This window comes from Microtus oregoni, unplaced genomic scaffold (assembly GCF_018167655.1).
Source record: "Microtus oregoni isolate MIOR12 unplaced genomic scaffold, Mior012 000081F_ref0000091, whole genome shotgun sequence".
Classification (NCBI taxonomy): Eukaryota; Metazoa; Chordata; class Mammalia; order Rodentia; family Cricetidae; genus Microtus; species Microtus oregoni.
In genome coordinates, this window is record NW_024544541.1 from 1,846,882 (window position 1) to 1,869,865 (window position 22,984).

General features: G+C 42.4%; 1 protein-coding gene across 10 annotated transcripts in view; it reads right to left on the bottom strand.

Annotated features, from left to right (window-relative positions):
- The window catches only part of LOC121441733 (arginine-glutamic acid dipeptide repeats protein), a 373,675-nt gene extending 350,901 nt beyond the window's left edge, over positions 1 to 22,774 (bottom strand). For 4 of the 10 annotated variants that reach the window (XM_041642992.1, XM_041642986.1, XM_041642985.1 and 1 more), the window contains exon 1: positions 22,292 to 22,774. The gene's annotated coding sequence lies outside the window, so the exon portion shown is untranslated. The remainder of the gene's footprint in view (positions 1 to 22,291) is intronic. The other 6 variants (XM_041642987.1, XM_041642988.1, XM_041642990.1 and 3 more) reach the window with 4 other exon arrangements.
- Positions 22,775 to 22,984: the final 210 nt, after the last annotated feature.

Sequence of the window (22,984 nt, forward strand, 5' to 3'; positions counted from 1 at the left end):
ATCAAAGTCAAAAGAAAACCATCCTTTCCCCCCCCCCTTTTTTTTGGATTTGTTTTTCAAGACAGGTTTCTCTGTGTAGTCCAAGCTGTCCTGGAACTCAATCTGTAGACCATGGTGGCCTCAAGCTCACAGCACAGATCCACCTATCTCTGCCTGAGTGCTGGGATTAAAGGTGTGTGCAACCATCATCCAACAGAAAACCATTTCTTCTTCCTTTTTTTTAGGAAACCACTTCTAACAAGAGTCTTCAAAGATCTTTTTTCTTTTTTTCCCAGAGAAAAAAAGGGTCTTACTGTGTAGCTCTGGCTGTCTTGGTATTCACGGTGTAGACCAGGCTGGCCCCGAACTCACAGAGATCTGCCTGCTTCTGCCTCCCCAGAGCAGGAATTAAAGTGTGTGCCACCACCGCCTGAACTCACAATAACGATCAGAGTCCAGACACAGTAAGAAGAGCCCCTCCCTTATACAGGACCACTGAGCAATTGACAAGAGCTGCTAGAGGACTCCATGAGATGTGAGCCAATGCTAGAGGACAGAAACAATTGATTCCAAAAACCAAATTACTTACAAACTTCTTTGCACACAGTATCTGTGTGGCTCACAATGGAAACACACATGAGCCAGACAGCTGCTGATGGAGTGGGGCAGTTCAGTCAGCCCACAAGAAACACACACTTTACTAGGAACAAAGACATCTCAAGATTTAATATAAATGAATAAAAAGGCCAGAGTAATGAGGGCCTTGATCACTTAGCTTTAAAAAAAAAAAAAAAAACTAATGTTAAACACTTACCCTATTTTTAAAAAATCTTTCCATCTCAGCTGCCTTCTTTACTTTCAGAAAAGTCCAAGAGTTTCTATCACCTCTAGCAGTTGAAAATCAGTTTCAACTATAAATTATTTCAAAGAAATCACTCCCCAACCACTCCCTATCCAGTACCACAGCACCTCTAAGATTCCAAAGCAGTTGTCACACGTAACTCCATTTCAGAACCTAGCCAGGCTGGCTACCCTCTCCAACAAGAAAGCCTCAGACCAGAAAACCAGAAAAGGTTCCCATCTGGGGCTGTCACGCTGATGAGTTTGGAAAGAGAAGGCGTGGTGTATGGTTATGTGTAGTCTGATCAAGCAACGGCTGCTGTACTGGTTAAGCTTCTCATGGCTTTGCCACAGAAACCGAACAAGAAGCAACTCAAGGGAGGGTGTAATTGGGCTCACAGTTTGGGTCCAGTCCAGGTGATGGGAGTACACAGACGGTTGCTTGCATCTCAAGGGATCAGGAAGTAAAGAGAACAGGCAAGAAGTAGGTAGAAATACAACTAAAAGGCCCACCCTATGACCTTCTTTTACCCAAAACAGTGTCATCAATGAAGGACCAAATGTTCAAAGCCAGAAGCCCATGAAAGACAATGGTCATTCAGCATTATTTTTAACTAATTACTGACTTTTGGTGTTGGAGATAATTTATTTACTTACTTATTTTTGTTGTTGAGGATTGGCCTAGAACCTTGTACATGTTAAGTACATGTCTCCCACTGAGTCACAGCCCTACTATTTCTTCAGTGTTTTTAATAAAATTAAAAAGTAGCCAAGAGGGGCTGGAGAGATGGCTCAGTGGTTAAGAGCATTGCCTGCTCTTCCAAAGGTCCTGAGTTCAATTCCCGGCAACCACATGGTGGCTCACAACCATCTGTAATGAGGTCTGCTGCCCTCTTCTGGCCTGCAGATATACACACAGACAGAATATTGTATACATAATAAATAAATAAATAAATAAATATTTAAAAAAAAAAAAGTAGCCAAGAATAATGGCTTATGCCTGTACCCTCAGCAACTGGAAAGTGGAGGCAGTAAAATCATAAGTCAGGACCAAGTTTGGCTATACTAAGTCCAAGGTCAGTCTGGGCTACATGAGAACACCCACCCCATGTAAATAAATAACCAAACAAATATATCAGCAGTTCTTAATAACAGATATCCTACATATCAGGTATTTACATTACTATTCCTAACAGTGACAAAGAAAACAGCTTGATGGTTGGGGTTCACCACAACATGAGGAACTGTATTAGAGTCACAGCATTAGGAAGGGTGAGAACCACTGAGATAGATAAATGGTACTCACAAATAAGTGCTCTATTAAACCTCTTCTATTACTAAGTTGGGGATTTAGCCCCATTGGTAAAGTGCTTGTCTTTAAATTCTTTTTTTTTTTTTTTTTTTTTTTTTTTTGGTTTTTCGAGACAGGGTTTCTCTGTAGCTTTGGAGCCTGTCCTGGAACTCCCTTTGTAGACCAGGCTGGTCTCGAACTCACAGAGATCCGCCTGTCTCTGCCTCCCGAGTGCTGGGATTAAAGGCGTGCGCCACCACCGCCCGGCCTGTCTTTAAATTCTTATGCATAAAAAGATCACCAGCTTCGCTCATGGTCAAAGGAATATAAATTAAGATAAGATACTGCATATAGCAAAGGAGTGTTGGTACACATCTTTAAGCCCAGCCAGGGCCAGGTATGTATGTGATGTACATACATAAAAGTAGGCAAAACACTCATGCACATGAAAGATTAATCTATATATATATATAATATACATATTATATATATATAATATATGTAGCGCCCGCCTGTACTACATGACAGTATGGTACTACTCCTGTATCGCAGCGCCTGCACTACAAGACCATTCGTGAGCCTCGGGCAAGGGGCTGGAGACTGAAACACACAGAGACAGCGCAGACAGAGACACATACTACAAGTCACTGGTAAAGAAGCCCTTTATTGAATAGTACCACGGAGGCTTCTATATCCAGGGAAGTCAGGTGGGTCAGCAGGTGAAAACCTCATCTCCTGATCCTTAATCAAGGACAAGGTACCATGTGCTCAGGAAGCAGAGCTGGACACAGCTTTCAGTAGCACAAATCAGAAGGCCAAGTAAAGGTCACTAGCAGGGGAGAGCAGCTGGAGGGCAGGACTCCAAATGATACCAATAATAATATATATATATTATATGTAATAAAATTAGTATCATTTATTTTTATTTTATGCTCATTGGTGTTTTGGCTACTTGTATGTCTGTGTGAGGGTGTCAGAAGCCCCTTATCTGGAGTCACAGACAGTTGTGAGATACCATATACATGCTGGGAATTGAACCTGGGTCTTCTGGAAGAGCAGCCAATGCTTTCAACCACTGAGCCATCTCTCCTTCCCTAAAAAAATAAATCTTATCAAAAAAAAAAACCAAAAAAACAAGTCGGGCAGTGGGGCACACCTTTAATCCCAGCACTCAGAGGTGGCAGAGGTAGGCAGATCTCTGAGTTTGAGGCCAGTCAGGTCTACAAAGTGAGTTCCAGGATAGCCAGGGCTACATAGGGAGACTCTGCCTCAAAAAACAAACAACACAACAACAACAAAAAGACAGGGGCTCTATGCAGCCCTGCCTGGTCTGGAACTCACTATGTAGACCAGGCTGACCTCAAATTAGCAATAACTCTCTGCCTCTGTCTTTTAGATGCCAGGGTTATAGGAACATACCACCTTGCCCATCTTATTAGCAGTACCTGAAACAAAAATGCGCATCTATTAATTTATACAGACAGAAGTTTTTGTTCCACCTAGTCCCGCAGCCACTCAGTCCCAAATAAACATACAGAAGCTTATATTAATTATGAACTGTTTGGTCTATTGCTCAGGTTTGTTACTAACTAGCTCTTTTTTTTTGGGGGGGGGGGTTCGAGACAGGGTTTCTCTGTGGCTTTGGAGCCTGTCCTGGAACTAGCTCGGTAGACCAGGCTGGTCTCGAACTCACAGAGATCCGCCTGCCTCTGCCTCCCGAGTGCTGGGATTAAAGGCGTGCGCCACCACCGCCCGGCACTAACTAGCTCCTACAACTTAAATTAACCATAATTCTTATCTATGTTTAGCCACGTGATTTGGTACCTTTTCTCAATGAGGCATGCTTCCTCTGTGGCTGGCTGGTTACTGACTCTCTGCCTTTCCTCTTCCCAGAATTCTCCTAGTCTGCTTGCCCTGCCCATACTTCCTGCCTGGCTACTGGCTAATTTAATTAGTTTAATAAAATTAATTTATTAAACTAATATGAGGAACAAATCTTTACAGTGTACAAGAGAATTATCCCACAGCAAATTCAAGAAATTTATCTGGAAACTGTTCCTATAAATCTGTACAAGTATGGAATGATACTGATCAGAGGACAGTAAAAGGAAAAAAAAAAATCAAAAGCATTTCCTATATCCATCAACAGGAAAAACAATGTATACAAACACAATGAAGTTGTTTAAAAATCAAAACATACCTGAAGTAGAAAAGTGTAATTATAAGAACTGAATTGGAAAATACATGCTTAAAATAGTAAACAGAGCTAGGAATATAGCACCACTGGTAAAGTCCTTGCCTAATATTCATCAGGCATTGTCTTCCATACCAAGAACCAAACAAAACACAAAACACCAACCTAAACAAAATACACTAAACAAAAGGCAAAATCAAAACTAGTATGTTTAAATATGCACAAAAACCATCTGAAACAGTTTTGCTGGAATAAACACAACTATTTTTAATTACATCAATATGATTATAATGAATACATATTTTATAACTATAATTTATACAGAATTTGAATATGTGAAGTTATTAAATAAAGTGATACGCACTTTATTTGAATGAAATTATATGACTCCAACTTCTTCTGGTGCTCTAAGTCCTAGCCAGACCAGTTTATACTTCCTTTGAGAAATCAACACAAGCAATTCTTTTCCGAAATGCTTTCAATTTGGTTTGAACAGCTACCAGCCACAGCTTCAAATATAAATTATCTTGGCTGAAAGAACTATGCTTGCCTGAATCTACTACAGAACATTTTTAAAAAATTTAAGGAGACGGGAAAAAAAAAATCAAAACACAATTTGATAATCCTCATCACAGAAGCAGCCAAAGCACTCAGCACATCCTGAAGTGCTGGCCTCTGTGCCTTTGCTCCATGCAATGTCCCGTCTGAAATCCTCTTAGCTACTTACCACACGTCCAAACACTGGCAATCCTTCAAAGCACAGGTTAACCACCTCCTCCTCCTCCACCAAATCCTCCCTGATTCCTGCAGCAGAGATCACTCTTCCCTAAACCACAGCATCACCACCTCAAGATGATTTTCTTACATTCAGTTATATATAAATCTTGTCTTTCCTGTTACTGAGAAAATTCATCAAGGGAACAACTGTAAAGGACACAATTTGTATCTGTTATTTTGTAGGTACCATTTCACACATTAAATTAAAATTCATTATATCACTAAATATACAAAAAGCGAAGAGCAAAAATCTAAGAGAAAAAAATTAAAGGACAGGTTATTATGATGTATTTAATTAGCTCACAGTTACACATGACAAATAAGTCCTAAGTATGAAAGGTTAGGCCCCTCCCTCTCTGTTCCCATCCCTATGCATACTGCCTGCAAAGGCAATCACTATGATCAATTTCTTATTTTTAACTTTCTAAATTTCAGGTTTTATGTGTGTAAGTTTTTTTGCCTGCATGTATGTCTGTGCAACATATCTGTGCCTCATGCCCATGAACGCAAGAAGGAGGTATCAAATTCCCTGGTACTAGAGTTACAGATAATTGTGAGCCACCATATGGGTGCTGGAAACTGAACCTTGGACTTCTGGAAATACAGTTAGTTCTTTTAACCACCAGGCCCCAATTTCTTTTTTGAAAGAGATCTGTCTTACTGTGTAACTATGGCTTGCTTAGAACGTGCCATGTAAACCAGGCTGGCCTTGAGTTGACAGAGATCCACCTGACTCCACCTCCCAAATTCTTTTTTTTTTTTTAAAGGTTTATTTATTTATTAAGTATACAGGCCAGAAGAGGGCACCAGATCTCATTACAGGTGGTTGTGAACCACCATGTGGTTGCTGGGAATTGAACTCAGGACCTTTGGAAGAGCAGGCAGTGCTCTAAACCACTGAGCCATCTCTCCAGCCCCCACCTCCCAAATTCTGAGATTAAAGATATATACTATCGGGGCTGGAGAGAGGGCTCAGAGGTTAAGAGCACTGCCTGCTCTTCCAAAGGTCCTGAGTTCGATTCCTGGCAACCACATGGTGGCTCACAACCATCTGTAATGAGATCTGGTATCCTCTTCTGGCCTGCAGAGATACATGCAGACAGAATGCTGTATATATAATAAATAAATAAATTAAAAAAAAAAGATATATACTATCTCGACCAGTTAATGATCAGTTTCTTAATTCAAAAGTTTTTTCAAAGCCGGGCGGTGGTGGCGCACGCCTTTAATCCCAGCACTTGGGAGGCAGAGGCAGGTGGATCTCTGTGAGTTCGAGACCAGCCTGGTCTACAAGAGCTAGTTCCAGGACAGGCTCCAAAACCACAGGGAAACCCTGTCTCGTAAAACCAAAAAAAAAAAAAAAAAAAAAAAAAAAAAAAGTTTTTTCAAGGAGCTGGAGAGATGGCTCAGTGGTTAAGAGCATTGCCTGCTCTTCCAGAGGTCACGAGTTCAATTCCCAGCAACCACATGGTGGCTCACAACCATCTGTAAAGGGGTCTGGTGCCGTCTTCCGGCCTGCAGGCATACACACAGACAGAATATTGTATACATAATAAATAAATAAAAAATATTTAAAAAAAAAGTTTTTTCAAGATTTTTTTTATTTAATGATTTTTTGTTTGTTTGTTTGTTTATGTTTTTTTGAGATGTGGTCCTATATGGCCCTGGCTGTTCTGGAACTCACTTTGTCTACAGATCAGGATGGCCTCAAACTCACATAGATCGGTCTGCATCTGCTTCCCAAGAGCTGAGATTAAAGGTGTGTCCTAGCATATGGTACTAGAATTATTTTTAATTTTGTGTGTGTGAGTGTGTACAGATGCAAGAGTGCAGGTGCCCAGAGAATACAGTCTTCATGCATGCACACACACACACACATGCACACTCACACACACACAAAATCCAGAAGAGGGGTCAGGTTTCCCCGTAGCTGGAGTTACATCAGTTGTGAGTCTTCCAATGTGGGTGCAGGGAACCCACCAAATTCAGGTCCTCTGAAGAGCAGTAAGTGCTCTTAAAGACTAAGCCTTTTCCCCCCGTCCTTAATACATGGTTTTTAAGGTCTTAGAGTCAAAGAAAGATAGAAACAGGAGTACCAATCTGAACTACCTAGCAAGTTCCAGGTCAGCTTGGACTACAAAATAAAACCGTCTTAAATTTAAAAAAAAAAAAAATGTCTTCAGAAACTAGAACATCATTGCACATTCAGAACCTTGGATCAAACTTGAAATTTTACAAACAAATGCAAAAAGCAAAATATCTGACAACCCTATAACTGTACAAAGTTCATTTGCATTTGCATGCTGGGATAGAGGTCTATGAAAAGTATATTGCGTCTTGGTCTTGTGAAACTAAAGTTATGTGAAGCTATAAGAAAAGTCATTTGTTATCAGGAAATTTATAGCACAGTCAGACAGTAGTAGTGAATGCCCTTAATCCCAGCACTTGGGAGGCAGAGACAAGCAGAAAGGCCAGCCTGGTCTACAGAGTGAAAGTTCTGGGACAGCCAGGGCTACACAAAGAAACCCTGTCTCGGAAGGGGAAAAAGAGGAAAGAAAACTTACAGCATATATATGCTAAGCAGATGTGTCCCTGGAGTTGTTTATGCATGGCAAAACTATTTAAGGGATCCATAAAGACCTTGACTTTCTCACAGGGCTGGAAAGATGGCTCGGCTGCTCTTGCAGAGAACCCAAGTTCCCTTCCCAGCACCTACATCAAATGGCTCAAAACTGTCTGTAACTCCAGTTCCAGGGAATCAAATGCCCTCTTCTGACTTCTGCAGGCACCAGGCACAGATGTGGTACATATACATACATGTAGAAAAACACCTATAGCCGGGCGGTGGTGGCGCACTCCTTTAACCCAGTATTCAGGAGGCAGAGGCAGGTGGATCTCTGTGAGTTCGAGGCCAGCCTGGTCTACAAGAGCTAGTTCCAGGACAGGAACCAAAAAGCTACGGAGAAACCCTGTCTCGAAAAATCAAAAAAAACAAACAAAAAAAAAAAACACCTATATACATATAATTAATAAATCTACCAAAAAAATTAGGTTTGGATAGCTCACAGAAAAAAATTTTAAATAAAATAAAAATTTAAAAGCCAAGTATGGGTCGAGCAGTGGTGGCACACGCCTTCAATTCCAGCACTCAGGGAGGCAAAAGCAGGCAGATCTCTGTTAGTTTGAGGCCAGCCTGGTCTACAGAGTGAGTTCCAGGACAGTCAGGGGATATATAGAGATACTCTGTATCAAAAAACCAAAATACATACATACATACATACATACATACATGCATATATGCATACATACGTGCTAAAAAGTCAAGTATGGTAGCACATAACTAAACCCAGTATTTAGGTGGCAGAGGCAGGCAGCAGTTCTATGTATGAGTTCAAGGTAAGCCTAGTCTACATAGTGAAACCCCATCTAAAAAGAAAAGGAAAGGGGGCTGGAGAGATGGCTCAGAGGATAAGAGCACTGGCTGCTCTTCCAGAGGTCCTGAGTTCAATTCCCAGCAACCACATGGTGGCTCACAACCATCTGTACTGAGATCTGGCACCCTCCTCTGGCGTGCAGGCAGAATGTTGTATACATAATAAATAAATAAATCTTTAAAAAGAAAGAAAAAAAAAAGGAAAAAGGGAAAGCCTTTGCTTTGCCCAAGCCTTCAGCTTGAGCAAATAAACCCTTTCCAGTTTAACACACAGCTCTAACAGTACATTTGGGATTACTAGAATGAGGTCTTTGTTGTTGGAGTCTTTATTGTATGTACACATATACATGGAAATTCAAGAGTTGGGTGTCGTCCTCAAACACACATCTTACTGCTTTTAATATGTATAACTTTTATTTATTTGTGTGTCTGTATGAATGAATGCCATGTGTATGCAGGTGCCCGTGAGATCCAGAGAAGGTCATCAGAGCTGAAGTGACAAGCAGCTGTGAGTCACTGGATGAGTGCTAGGAACTAAACTTGGGTCCTCGTCACAGCAGAGCAGCACAAGGCCTGAACTGATAAGCTCTCTCTCCAATTCATTTGTCTTATTTTTGAGACAGGGTCTCTCACTCAACCTGGAGGATTCTGCTAGACTGGCTGGCCAGGAAACACCCTCCTCCATTCCTGTTTCCATCCATCTTCCCAGAAGTGGAATTACAGGTGTGTACTGCCACAACCTGCTTCACATGTGGATGGTGGGGATCCAAAGCAAGGTCCTCATGCTTGCTCGGCAAGCACTCTGATCTAGGCCTTGCTTTGCTGGCTTTTTCTTTGTTTTAATTTAGGAGAGAAAAGATATAGTGTATATGTGTTTTCTTTTCTTCTTTCTTTCTTTTTTTTGTTTGTTTGTTTGTGTTTTGAGACAGGGTTTCTCTGTGTCGTCCTAGATATCCTTGGAACTCACTCTGTAGACCAAGCTGACCCTGCCTCCTGAGTGCTGAGATTAAAGGCGTGTGCCACCACTGCACAATTAGGAAAAATATTGTTAAATAAAGCTAACACATTTTTTGGTGAAAATGATGAAACAGGATATTTTTGAATCCTATACATATTACAAACCAAAATTGAAAATGGTCATACCTACTCAAGAGAAATTAGAACATGGCTTAGCTGTACTGACTACAGATCCACGGCAGCATGTTTTTCCTGTGCTATGGACTGTGACTAAGGTTGTTCACACTACATCATTAGGCAAAATACTGTCTATAAAAAAAAAAATATTCCTTTACAAGAAAATAATTTGCTTTAAGATCTGTCCTCAAATATGTTTTCAAGGAAATAATAGAGCTGAGGAAGGAAGGCAGCCAAACGGATGGCCGTATTGCACGATGATAAGGCACACCGAGCTCTGTATGTGCACACCCTAGATTAGAGACAGGTCTAATGTCGCTCAATTAACTGCATTTTCCCATTCTTAGAATACAAACAATGTATACATAACTGATGGCACCTTTGATTAAAACAACTCTAGAATACATCTAACCTCACATAGGAAGGAGTCTGCAGACTGACACAATCCAGAAAACTCTGCCTTCGCCGGGCGGTGGTGGCGCACGCCTTTAATCCCAGCACTCGGGAGGCAGAGGCAGGCGGATCTCTGTGAGTTCGAGACCAGCCTGGTCTACAGAGCTAGTTCCAGGACAGGCTCCAAAGCCACAGAGAAACCCTGTCTCGAAAAACAAAAAAAAAAAAAAAAAAAAGAAAAAAAAAAGAAAAAAAGAAAACTCTGCCTTCAACAGTTTACAATCTACAGGGAAACACTTAACACCAAAATAAAATATTTTTCTCCTGGTTTTAGTCTGCTTGTTTTTTTGACGTGGGGTCTTGCTATTATAGTGGCTTTGGCAGGCCCAGGACTTATTATATAGACCAGGCTGGTCTCAAACGGGCATTAATCCTCCTGCTTTGTCTAACACATGCTAGGATTCCAATGTATATACTACTACACTGAGCTAAAATACAAAATATTAATATAAAATAAAAATGAATGTAAAATATAAAGTGACAAATTTAATAAGAAGGTTAAAGAACCTAAGAACGGGTACTTAGGAGCCCAGCATGGGATAAGTGCCTTTAATCCCAGCATTTGGGAGGCAGAGGCAGGTGGATCTCTGAGATTGAGGCCAGCCTGGTGTACAGAGTGAGAGTTCCAAGACAGCCAAGGGCTACACACAGAAACCCTGTCTCAAAAAGTGAAAAAGGAAAAAAATGGGTACTAAGAAGCAGAATGAAGAAACCAAAACAACTTCAGGCAACATGTCTTCAGCAGGGATTTTCTTTTTTTTTTTTTTTTTTTTTTTTTTTGGTTTTTCGAGACAGGGTTTCTCTGTGGTTTTGGAGCCTGTCCTGGAACTAGCTCTGTAGACCAGGCTGGCCTCGAACTCACAGCGATCCACCTGCCTCTGCCTCCCGAGTGCTGGGATTAAAGGCGTGCGCCACCACCGCCCGGCTCCAGGGATTTTCATTATTGACTGTTTTGCTTGAGAGAGAAAAAGACAGAGAGAGACAGAGAGACTGACTGTGTCTGTGTATAAAACAAGAAGAGAGGATTTTGGCAGTTTGTATGTGCATGTGGAGGACAAAGAACAACAGGATTTAGTTCTCTGCTTGCACAGCAAAAGCATCTTGACCCCTCCAGCACTCATGTAAAAAGCTTGGAAGAGCTAGCCTAGCTAAACCAGCTAGTGCAGAATGCAGCGAGAGGCTATGCTTAGAAATAAAGTAGAGAACAATTGAGGGAGGTACCTACGGCCGCCACCACACGCACACCAAATGTACACAAGCCCACAACACATGCAAACACACACACATCCCACAGACATACAAAGGCAAAACCCAGGAATAAAGTAGAAAATAAATGATGATTCAAAAAGGCAAGGACAGGGGCTGGAGAGATGGCTCAGTGGTTAAGAGCACAGGCTCCTCTTCAAGAGGTCCTAAGTTCAATTCCCAGCAACCACATGGTGGCTCACAACCATCTGAAATGAGATCTGACGCCCTCTTCTGGCACGCAGGCATACATGGAAGCAGAATGTTGTATACATAATAAAAATAAATAAATCTTAAAAAGAGAAATAATAAGCTTTAAAATAAAAAAAAAGGACAAGGACAGAGAAAAATACGCCTAGTGAGCAACTTTAGTCTATTACTCTCCTGAGAACCAGCAGTGCTACTTCTTATCAATATAAGGCAGTGCCTCGCAGTAATCAGGGGAATGAAGACTTCCTAACCTGCCATGCCGCTTCCTTTGAATTACTATGGTAATTTAAAAATAAATTCACAATTTTAAAAAACTTTTTTGGGGGTTATTTTTATTTATGTGTGTCTTTCTTGCATTTATGTCTGTATATCATGTGCATGCAATGCCCACAGAGGCCAGAACAGAACATCAAATTCTCTGGAAGTGGAGCTAAAGACAGTTGTTAGCGACCATGTGGGTTTGGGAACAGAACTCCTGGAAGAGCAGCTGATGAGACCATCTTCCCAGTCCCTCACAAATGTTTCAATGATGCTCTTTCCAAAAGCTGGCCCTTCACCCCTTGAGTGTTGGCTCTCCTTAATAACTTGATTCCAACTAGTACAATATGGCAGAAGAGATGGTATTTGCCAGACACAGTGGAATACACCTGTAATCCTGGTGCTCAAGAGACAGAGGCAGGTGTATCTCTGTAAGCTGAAGGCCAGCCTGGTCTACATAGCAAGTTGCAGGCCAGTCAGGGCTACACAGTGAGACCATGTCTCAAAGAGATACGTATGGGGGAGAGGGGAGGGAGGTGATATCTGACTTCTAAGATGACATCACAAAAGGAGAGAAGTGGGCCTGTTCTCCCAAGCTCAAAATCAAATACTATGTCATGAGGTCATTTGAATAACACTGGAGGAGTTCATGTGGCCAGCACTGGCGGTTCCCTGCTCACACCTATGTAAGGAGACATACTGGAAGCAGATCCTCCAGTCCTAGCTAACCTCAAGAAAAATCCTTGCACCAGAATAGCTCAGTTAAGCCACTCTCAAGCACTAGGTAAAAGACGCTTCCTATGCTGTACCGTGTTTTGAGGTACTCTGTATACAGCAACATAGCTCTATGTTAGTCTGTCCCTAAAATACCTTATATACTCACAGTTAGAGTATACCAATGGCCAATAAAACCATTAATTCCTAAAAGGTTGTCTTCCTTTCTACATATTACTACATAGGCTTAACCTAATCAATGGCAAAGTCAAGAATTTTATTTGTTGAAAGATTCTTGCCAGTGTCTATAAACTGAAATGATTAAACTCTGCATTAGATGGAGCTGGAGAACTTAAGTATACCATCTGCTCTTCCAGAGGTCCTGAGTTCCAGCAATCACAAGGCTGCTCACAACCATCCGTCATAAGATCTGGGTACCCTCTTCTATCGAACAGGCATACATGCAGGCAGAACACTGTATACATAATAAATAAATCTTTTTTTTAAAGGCATGGGCCATTTGGGTGTCCATTTCTTTTTTTTTTTTTTTGATTATTTATTATGTATACAACATTCCTTCTATGTATGCTTACTTGCAGGCCAGAAGAGGGCACCAGATCTCATTATAGATGGCTGTGAGCCACCATGTGGTTGCTGGGAATTGAACTCATGACCTCTGGAAGAGCAGTCAGTGCTCTTAACCTCTAAGCCACCTCTCCAGCCCATAAATAAATCTTAAAAAAAAAAAAAAAAAAAAACTCTGTAGTGAAGTAAAAGAAAACTAAGCCAGGTGGTGGTGGCCTACGCCTTTTAATCCCAGTACTTGGGAGGCAGAGGCAGGCGGGTCTCTGTTGAGTTCGAGGCCAGCCTGGTCTACAAGAGCTAGTTCCAGGACAGGCACCAAAAACTACAGAACCCCTCCCCCCCAAAAATGAAAACTAACTACTGATTTGACTGATTGAACTGAGAAATGAAATAAAGGTAACAATTACTGTGCCCAAATACAACCACAGAACAACATGTAGATCTGATAGAAAAAGCAGGACCTTTTTTTCAGTATGGACATACCAGAATATAAGCTGCTTGAAGAAAAACAGTAGAGACCAACAAAGCACTAAGTAGTAATAATCATGGCCTCCATATTTCTTAAGATTTTTTTAAAATTTTATTTCTACTCAGGCGTGGTGGTTCATGCCATTAATTCCAGCATTTGGGAGGCAGAGACAGGTAGACCTCTGAGTTTGAGGTCAGCCTGGTCTGCAAAGCGAGTTTCAGGACAGCCAGGCTACACAAAGAAGTCCTGTCTATAAATATATATACATATATTGAGACAGGGGTATATATTATTTCTTATTGGGGAGATACATTATAAAGTATGTGTAGACGTCAGAGAACTTTCAAAGATCTGTTCTCTCCTTCTAGCATATGAGTTCTGGGTGGTCTTTTTTTTTTCCTGTATTCTTTTTCAAACCAAGCTTTCTCTGTGTAGCCCTGGCTATTCTAGAACTCACTCTATAGACCAGGCTGGCCTCGAACTCAAAAAAGTTCCACCTGCTTCTGCCTCAAGTGCTGGAATTAAAGGTGTGTGCACCACCGCCTGGCTGAGCTGTGGTCTTGCAAGCACCTTTACCCACTAAGACAACTTCTTTGCTAAGGAGAAAAAGAGCCCATCTCAGGCCAAGACAGGATATTAAATTTTACATATATATGTCAGAATATGTCCTGCAGAATATTAGTACACAGTAAAGTCAGAAGCATTCTGAAAGGACAGGGGAGCCCCATACTCAAGAGGATGGAAGCAAGAGGGTGAGTTCTGAGACCAACCTAACCTATACAATCTTGCAGTTTATTGGTATGCCATTAGTCCAGTTTGGGAAACACTGGCTTAGAAAAACAGGTAGGGAGACAGGCACACAGGTGAACATTTACAGAAAACAAAGAGAAAGTAAGACAAACCCAACAAAATGATCTCACCTAATAAAGAGATTATGTGTGATTAGTTATGACTATGTAATTTTTTAAAGCAAAATAACTAACTATTAAACAGAGTAAGTTAGAAAAGCCAGCAACAACCATACTATATGTCAGTAGAAATGAAGACAGGAAAAATTCAACAGCCCTAACAAAAACCAAAGAAATCCCTCTCCCTAGACCAAAAGGGCTCAGAAAGCCTTTCACTCCCTATGTCCCTGCACATGAGCTGACAGACAGAGGTGAGGATCTAGTCTAAGTATAGCCCATCTGGAGGGCTGAGAACAACTTATGAGGCGGCCTGACCCTACGCCCTAGCCAACACTAGCAATAACTAACCGCCTATCAGATGTCTCTTGGGAATTTTTAATTACAAAGAGAGTTCTTAGTGGAAGTGGAAACACAGCATAACCACACAAAGAAAGCAGAGATTAAACAGCCAAGTTAAAGGCAGAGGAGTGGGAGGCCAGCCCTGAATGTCCAGTGCTCTGAGCAAGAAGACTTCCTTCACTAAAAACTCAAAGTTGGACCTCTACTGCCTAACCTTAGGGCTCTGCCAGAGAGAATAGGATGACAGGTCAACATATGACTTCAATCCTTCTGTGTGCCATACAAAAAAGAGAGAGAAGAGTAAGGCAGCTCAGGGACACCGAGTCTGGGCTTAAGGAGTATCCAGGAGCTGAAGGCATGGCTCAGAAGTGGAGCACAGCCGGGCGATGGTGGCGCACGCCTTTAATCCCAGCACTCGGGAGGCAGAGGCAGGCGGATCTCTGTGAGTTCGAGCCCAGCCTAGTCTACAAGAGCTAGTTCCAGGACAGGCTCCAAAGCCACAGAGAAACCCTGTCTCGAAAAACCAAAAAAAAAAAAAAAAAAAAGAAGAAGTGGAGCACATGCCTAAACACAAGCAAGGCCTGAGTTCCATCACCAGCATCACTCAACAATGAATTAAGGAGCACCAGTTAAAATACACCTAAATGATGTTTTCATGCATGAAACATATCTAGGCCTACAGGCAGAGCCCTGCCCCCAGTACTCATTAATCAGAACTGCTCTAGGGTGGATACATTCCCCCACTGCCAGCTTCTGCCACAAAGGGAGGTTTCCCAAGTTGCCCAAAGCAGTTTATACAAGCAGACACAAGCCTGCATTCCTGCTATTCACACTCCCTCTGAACTGTGTGTCTGTGTATGTGTATACATAGACACTCACACTCGCGCGCGCACACACATACTGAGCACTCCTGACAGAAGAAAGATGTAAGGAATCAGTCCTCTGGGAGACTGAGGGTCATGTAGAGGTACCAAGAAATGTGCTCACACATGCTCTGGTGAATGTGTGTTAGCATCGAGTTTTTCCAGAAGGGGCTCTCAGCAGCTAAGACTGTCTAGAGATGCTGCATGGCCACACTCGTTCACAGCTCTCTCTCAGTACAAGCCAACAGTGCAAACACTGCTCCCAACAGAGCGGCGACCTTATTGCTAGTCACAGTCCCACTTTGAGGGTAGGGCTCAACAAACTTCTGCTCAAGAGACAAAAACATACTAGGTTGCTAAAGCTGAGAGGCTTCACACCCCTGACAGGATTCCAACACTGAGAGGCACTGCTAAACCTAGGCTTCTGTTCTTCTGGGAGGGCTGACCTTTAAAAGCATAAATTTCTGTTCCACCTTTCCCCAGTATTTGAAATGACTTTGAACGTTTTATGTTCCCAGCAATCCCAACATCCCTAACCAAAGACCTCAAACATCACATAATAACTAGTTTAAAATTAGGATACAACCCTGTCTTCAACTTCAAGACAGTCTACACTGATTCCTCAAACAAGTGTTCTATGAATTAGAAACAGCATTTTGTAATATAACCATATAAAGAAAAAATTTTAAAGTGAATATATTACTTATGGTTGCTAATATATTAGCAAATTTTACCAAAATAAAAACAATTCAAAGTCAGCTGGTGGTGGTGCAGGCCTTTAATCCCAGCACTCTGGAAGAGCAGGCAGCAGATCTCTGAGTTCGAGCCCAGCCTAGTCCACAGCAGGAGTATCAGGATAGCCAAGGCTACACAGAGAAACCCTGCCTCAAAAAAAAAAAAAAAAAAAAACCCTTTAATCCCAGCACTTGGGAGGCAGAAGCAGGCAGATCTAAGTTTGAGACCAGCCTGGTCTACACAGCAAGTTTCAGGACAGCCAAGGTTACACAGAGACACCCTATCTTGAAAAATCAAAACGAATGAAGAAAAAAAAAAAAAAACAACAACAACAAAAAAAAAATCTAAAGCTGGGCATGGTAATGTGTTCCTGTAATCCCAGAGGTAAAACCAAAAAGTACACAAGCTTATAGGCACCCTGGGTTACACACTGAGTTTGAGACTAGCCTGGGCTTCAGGAGATCCTGAACCCAAAAAAAAAAAATCTTTTTATACTGGTTCAAACAGGTCATTTTACTTGCACACATAAAAGAAGCTTTTATGGAGCATCAGGATGGCTCATCTGGTAAGGAAGCTTGTCCAGTAAGCCTGACGGAGTTAGATTTCCAGGACATCCATGACAGAAAGAAGTGACTGAGTTACATGTATAGAGTGCCCACCACTCCCCACACACCCACACACCAGGTTTTATAAGTAAAATAATTTTTTTTCGAGAAAAATTCTCACTATGTAGCCACGGCTGCTGCCCTGGATGGAACTCACTACACAGATCAGGCTCACAGAGATCTGCCTCTGCCTCCATAAAGACAGGTGCCACCAAGCCTGAATAAAATAATGTTTTTAAAAACGTTTAACCTTTTTAATGTGTTTGGGTATTTTGCCTACTTGTATGTCTGCATGTCTGCAGTGTTCTAAGAGGGTCAGAAGAGGGCGTCAGATCCCCTAGGGCTGGAGTTGTAAATGGTAGCAAGTCCATGTGGAAGCAGGAAATTGAATCTGGGTCCTGTGGAAAAGCATGCAGAACTCTTAACCACTAAGCCATCTCTTTACCCCAAAATAATTTTTTTTTTAAAGAACTTATGTTGGCAGTTTTATCTGACCTAGTTACCTAATATAAGGACATGAATTATATCTTAATTACTTGGCACACAAACAAATTATTTATATAAATCACAGTTCCAGGCCAACATGGAAGCATAAAACTACCATCTCAGCACTTAGGACATTAAAGCAGGCTTGCCAGGAGTCTGAGCCCAAGGTGTACTACATAGCCAAACCCTGCCTCAACATATAAATATGGTGTGTGTATATATATATATGTATATATATGTTATATATAATTGATTAATTTTAAAAATCAAACTCCAAGCTGGTAAATATTTAAGCACACTTGAGCTATTTGTAGTCAGATGTTCATTGAAATGGCATAAGCAATCTCAGTAAGACTACAACGAATGTCTAAATGCACACTTCTCACTTTAAAAACACAAGAACCGTGTTAGACGAGAAGCTAAGCACAAGCTAACATGCTTGCCAAAAACCACACTTAAATAGGCTATGCAAAGCATCAACTGTGGAATAACTATCAGAGTGCCGATAATTAATAATTACTCATATGATTCAAGACAAATTTCTGGTGATTAAAAAGCCTATGATCTGGGGGCTGGAGAGATGGCTCAGTGGTTAAGAGCACTGTCTGCTCTTCCAGAGGTCCTGAGTTCAATTCCCAGCAACCACATGGTGGCTCCAAACCATCTGTAATGAGATCTGGTGCCCTCCTCTGGCGGGTGGGTATACATGGAGGCAGAAAGTTGTATACATAATAAATAAATATATCTTTTTAAAAAAAAAGCCTATGACCAACTAGAGTCTAGAGTACAACGTTATCAATCAACTTACACAAAACAATATACTATCCTCCCCCCATCCCTTTCCCTCTATGTACAACAGTATAGTGTCCTCCCCGCTCCCTCGTGTATATATTTGTGAGGAGGGATGAAGTTCACAGCTAGGTTACACTAATGATTCAGTTAAAAATATGAATTTCCTGCTATCTTAACCTTTAAATCAATTGTAAAAGTAGCTGCCAAAAGCAGTTAGCAGGAAAGCATACAATTCCCAAAGGAATTCAGTACATATAATTTATTTTACTACTTAAATGTCTTACTGATTACTGAGATTTGAACAAGATGTAAAAAATTCAAAACCAACTTTAAAGTAGTAGGTGTTCAGGATATCCATAATACTGTTCACCACACACAGGGTCTTAGGATGCAGATCATATTCACTATTCCTGTGCCTCCAGCACCTGACCCTGCTTCAGTATCAGTTCAATATTATGTATATTACTGCACGACTTGGTAGTGAATACTCTCATTTAAAAAAAAAAAAAAACCTTGGTTTACTGAACAGTAAGTTAAAAAAAGTACTGGAATATTTCATTTCTTGATTTAGGTAACCTTCTTAGTGCAAACTGGTTTCTAGTTACACTAAAACAAGCCTAGACTGAACTGAAATCACCTGGTCATATCCACACTAAACAAACACGACACTCAACTGTTCACACTGCACTGTAACTGGAGACTTACGCTTCAAGCTTTGGAACTGAAGTAAATCAGCAAAGACAAGTCTTAATAGCCAGTCTGCCCATGCGGTGGTGGTGCATGCCTTCAATCCCAGCACTCAGGAGGCAGAAGCAGGCGGATCTCCATAAGTTCGAGGCCAGCCTGCTCTACAAAGCTAGTTCCAGGACAGGCTCCAAAACTACACAGAGAAACCCTGTCTCGAAAAACCGGAAGAAAAAAAAAAAGGAAAAAAAAAGAAAAAGAATAACTAGTTACAGCTACAAAGCTCTCTGGTCACTGCATTAAACAACCGACATGTGAGGCACTTATCAAGCAGATTACTAATGAAACTGTACATTAGTTCAGAAGACTCAGGAGGAATCTATCATCTGTTGTGTTAATTTGTACGCACATTCAAATTCTTGCTAGCCTCCAGCTTATAAAAAATCAAATCCACAGCCGGGCGATGGTGGCGCACGCCTTTAATCCCAGCACTCGGGAGGCAGAGGCAGGTGGATCTCTGTGAGTTCGAGACCAGCCTGGTCTACAGAGCTAGTTCCAGGGCAGGTTCCAAAGCCACAGAGAAACCCTGTCTTGAAAAAAAACAAAAAAAAAAAAAATCAAATCCACACATCATTCTATCAGGCTTTTTATTATAATACTGGTACATTATAATACAGCACCATTACCTACACAAAATTGCTGATTTTACTGAGATTCCCCCACCCCAACTTCTCCCCAACCTCTCTGTCACACAGAGTGGGTGTTTAAATCCCAGAGGAAAATCTCTAATGCTAAAATTTGACTTTCTGTAATGTAAGTTTATCTTTTTAATGACACTAAAATGTTCTTAAAGGGCCGCTGGTGAGTACTGTTTACAACACTTGGAATGCAGATAAACCCCTATGTTGTTTACTAGCTTAGGACAAACTACATTTCTCATAAAAAGAAAGAACATCAATTCAAAGGAGTCCTTGGAAGTCACAATGTGAAAATACTCCTGATAACAGAACAAATTAATGTCAAGACACAGCCAATAACATAATAAGGCTGCGATGCAAGAGCGCCTGTCAAAGGGCATCTGTATTAGCAGCCCGGGGAAGTGGCATTTGAAGAAAGGCACAGCCGCTGTGTTTAAAAGAAAATCATTAAGCCTCAGCCGTTAATCCCCTCCCCCATCCTCTTCACTGGATCGTCAAAGCAATTAACCAGTAGAAGGTGCTATTCTGCAACCCACACGGAGTCACACTAACCTCCATCCTTGGCCCAGAGCGAGATTCAGCCAGGTGGACTCAGCCCTGTCCAGCGTTCAAAAGGGTCTCTATCCTAACCCCCAACCAGAAAAACCAGACCTTTTCTTAAAAACACTATTAAAAACAAAAACTACATTGATAAGTCAAGGACCATCAATCACTTTCTCTTGCACACACACACACACACGCACACACACACGCACACATACACACACAAAATATTGTCAAATGTTAACATCAAATACAATCTTATTCATTTTAACTGAGACAACGTATTTCTACTTAGAAAGACCTTGCTCACATTCAGGAAAATAAAAATCAAGAGAACAAATGTCTGTCCCTAACAGAGTCAAAGGTAAAGAGGGATGTGAAAACAGAGAATGTAAAGCCAAAACAAGGGTTTATCTTTACACAGACAAAAATAAATAAATAAAAAGTCAGCAGCAGAAAGCAGGGCTGCAAAGGGAGCAAAGGGAGACAGAGGTCTTCTGAACATGTCCCAGAGTGTCCTTTAGTTTCCCATGTACTCATCCGCCGTGCAAAGGTTGGGGGGAAAAAAAAGCCAGACATGAGATGGGTAAAAGAAAGCTGAAAAGGAAAAGACCTCCCCTTCCCCCATCTTCTCTCCTCTCTCCCCCAAAAAGCTGTGTTTGTCTGTGCAAACCTAGTCCCAAATATGGGAGAGAGAATGGATGTGTGTATGGAAGAACAATGAGCCCTCAGCCTGATTGTGTGTGTGGTGTGGTGGTGTGTGTATGTCTGTGTGTGTCTGTGTGTGTGTCTATGTGTGTGTGTCTGCCTCTTTTCCCTTCGATCTCCACAACAGAAAAAACTGGAAGCCAGCTTCCACCCAGGCTAGGCCATCAAAACCCAAAATGGTTTGTAAATTAGAGTGGAATTAACTCAGCAAGCAAATCCATGGAAGGAAATAGCTAGCCAAAGATGATTTTATTATTGTATAGAACCATCCTCTCTCCCCTCCCCCATCAGACTGAGACTAAAGACACCAGTGTACACCAGACAAAAAGCCCTCTTTAAATGGAAAGCAATTATAAAAGCTGTTTGAAACCTAAACCTAGGATGTATTCGTTTGAGTTACACTAAATGTCTGTTTTGTAATCCACCAAGTTTACCCTCACTAGTTAATCTTTTGTTTGTTTGTTTTGTTTTGTTTTAAAAATTGCTTTGGAGAAGGCTATTTCAAGATTCATACAAAACTACTTTCTCAGATCCACCTTAAACAGCACATACTGAAACATTTACAACACCCCGTTTCTCAAGGGCACATTCTGCTTAAATCAACGTTTGAAGTCTGTAATCCAAAAAAAAAAAAAATTGTAAGCAAACCTTGGAAAAGAGACAGAGGATAATGACAATTCAACAATGAATCATTTTATCTCCTTTCAACAACTTCTCAAGCAGTTTCAAAGAAAACCTGCAGTACTTCCTTCAACACAACACACATTCACCCCACTGTACTAAGAATTATCTTCTTCCTATAATCTTAAAAAATAATAATAATGAAAAAAGAAGGCACCCTCTTTCAGACAGCAGAACTTAAATCATGACAGAATGAATTCTACGCTGCTGCAAGTGAGATTTGGTTCCATAATTTTGGAAGCACAGAGCCGAGGAGTGGAGACTTTGATAACACAAAGGAGGAAACCGTCCTCCTAATGTGAAATTAGACTTTAATGAGTCCGTTCCAAGACCCCCACATTCGCAAACATCCCAGAAATGCTCAGCTTCAAGTCCTTCCCTCCCACAGCCGAGCGAGCGGCTCGGCACGGACTAGTTTAACCTCAGAGTAGCAGGAGAGCGTGCCTGAGGAGCCCCGAGAGAGCAGGGGTCAGGAGGCAGGCACGGAGGACAGTCACCTGGCCCGCACAGCACTGAGGCCAGCCTCCGGCCCGCGGTTCCCCGACCTCTCGCCTCCACTCCCACAGCCTTTGCTTTCCGCCCCGGCCCTCCCGGAGCACCCCGACCCGGGAACGAGGGGCGGCGGGAGGCAGCCCGCGGCACGGCGCAGACAACTTGGGACACTTACCTTCCCCTCAGGCGCTACACCATCAATGAGAGGGGTGGCGGCCCGGCTCCGGGGAAAGTGCTGGGACGGGGAGGGAGGCCGCAGGGGCCAGCGGCGGAGCGAGGGCGGCGGGCGCGGGCCGAGGGGGCCGGCCCGAGGGACGCGACGCCGTGGGGGGGGGGGGGTCTGCGGGCTTCCCTGCCGGGACCTCGACCTCCTCGGGTGGGCCAAGCCTTCAGCAGCAGAAGCCCAGGACCATGTCTGGTTTTGTGTTGTTTTTCCCCCCCAGAGGGCGAGGGGCTCCCACAGCAGGAGGGTGGCTTTTTTTTTTTCCTTTTCCCCTTAACTAGGAGAGAAAATGAGGCGGAGACAAGGTGGGGAGCGCGTGAGGGGACGAGGCGCGGGACAGGAGGCGGGGACCGAGGCCCGGCGTGGCGAGAGGCTGCGAAGCGCGGGGGGCGGCTCGCGAGCGTCTGTGGGAGCAGCGGCACCTCCGCGATGGTGGCGGAGCCGCGGGGCTGCTGCGCCGACCCGCCGCCCACTCCGCGCCCGGGCCCGGCCCACCTCGCAGTATCGCGCCTCGCCACTGGTGCGTCTTGGTGTGACGCAAGCGGAGGACGGGCCAATGGGAGGCGGAAGGCGGGCTTAGGGGCGAGAGTGTTTGCTCCGGCTCGCTCTTCCATTTTCTTTTTTTTTCCCTTTCTTTTTTTTTTC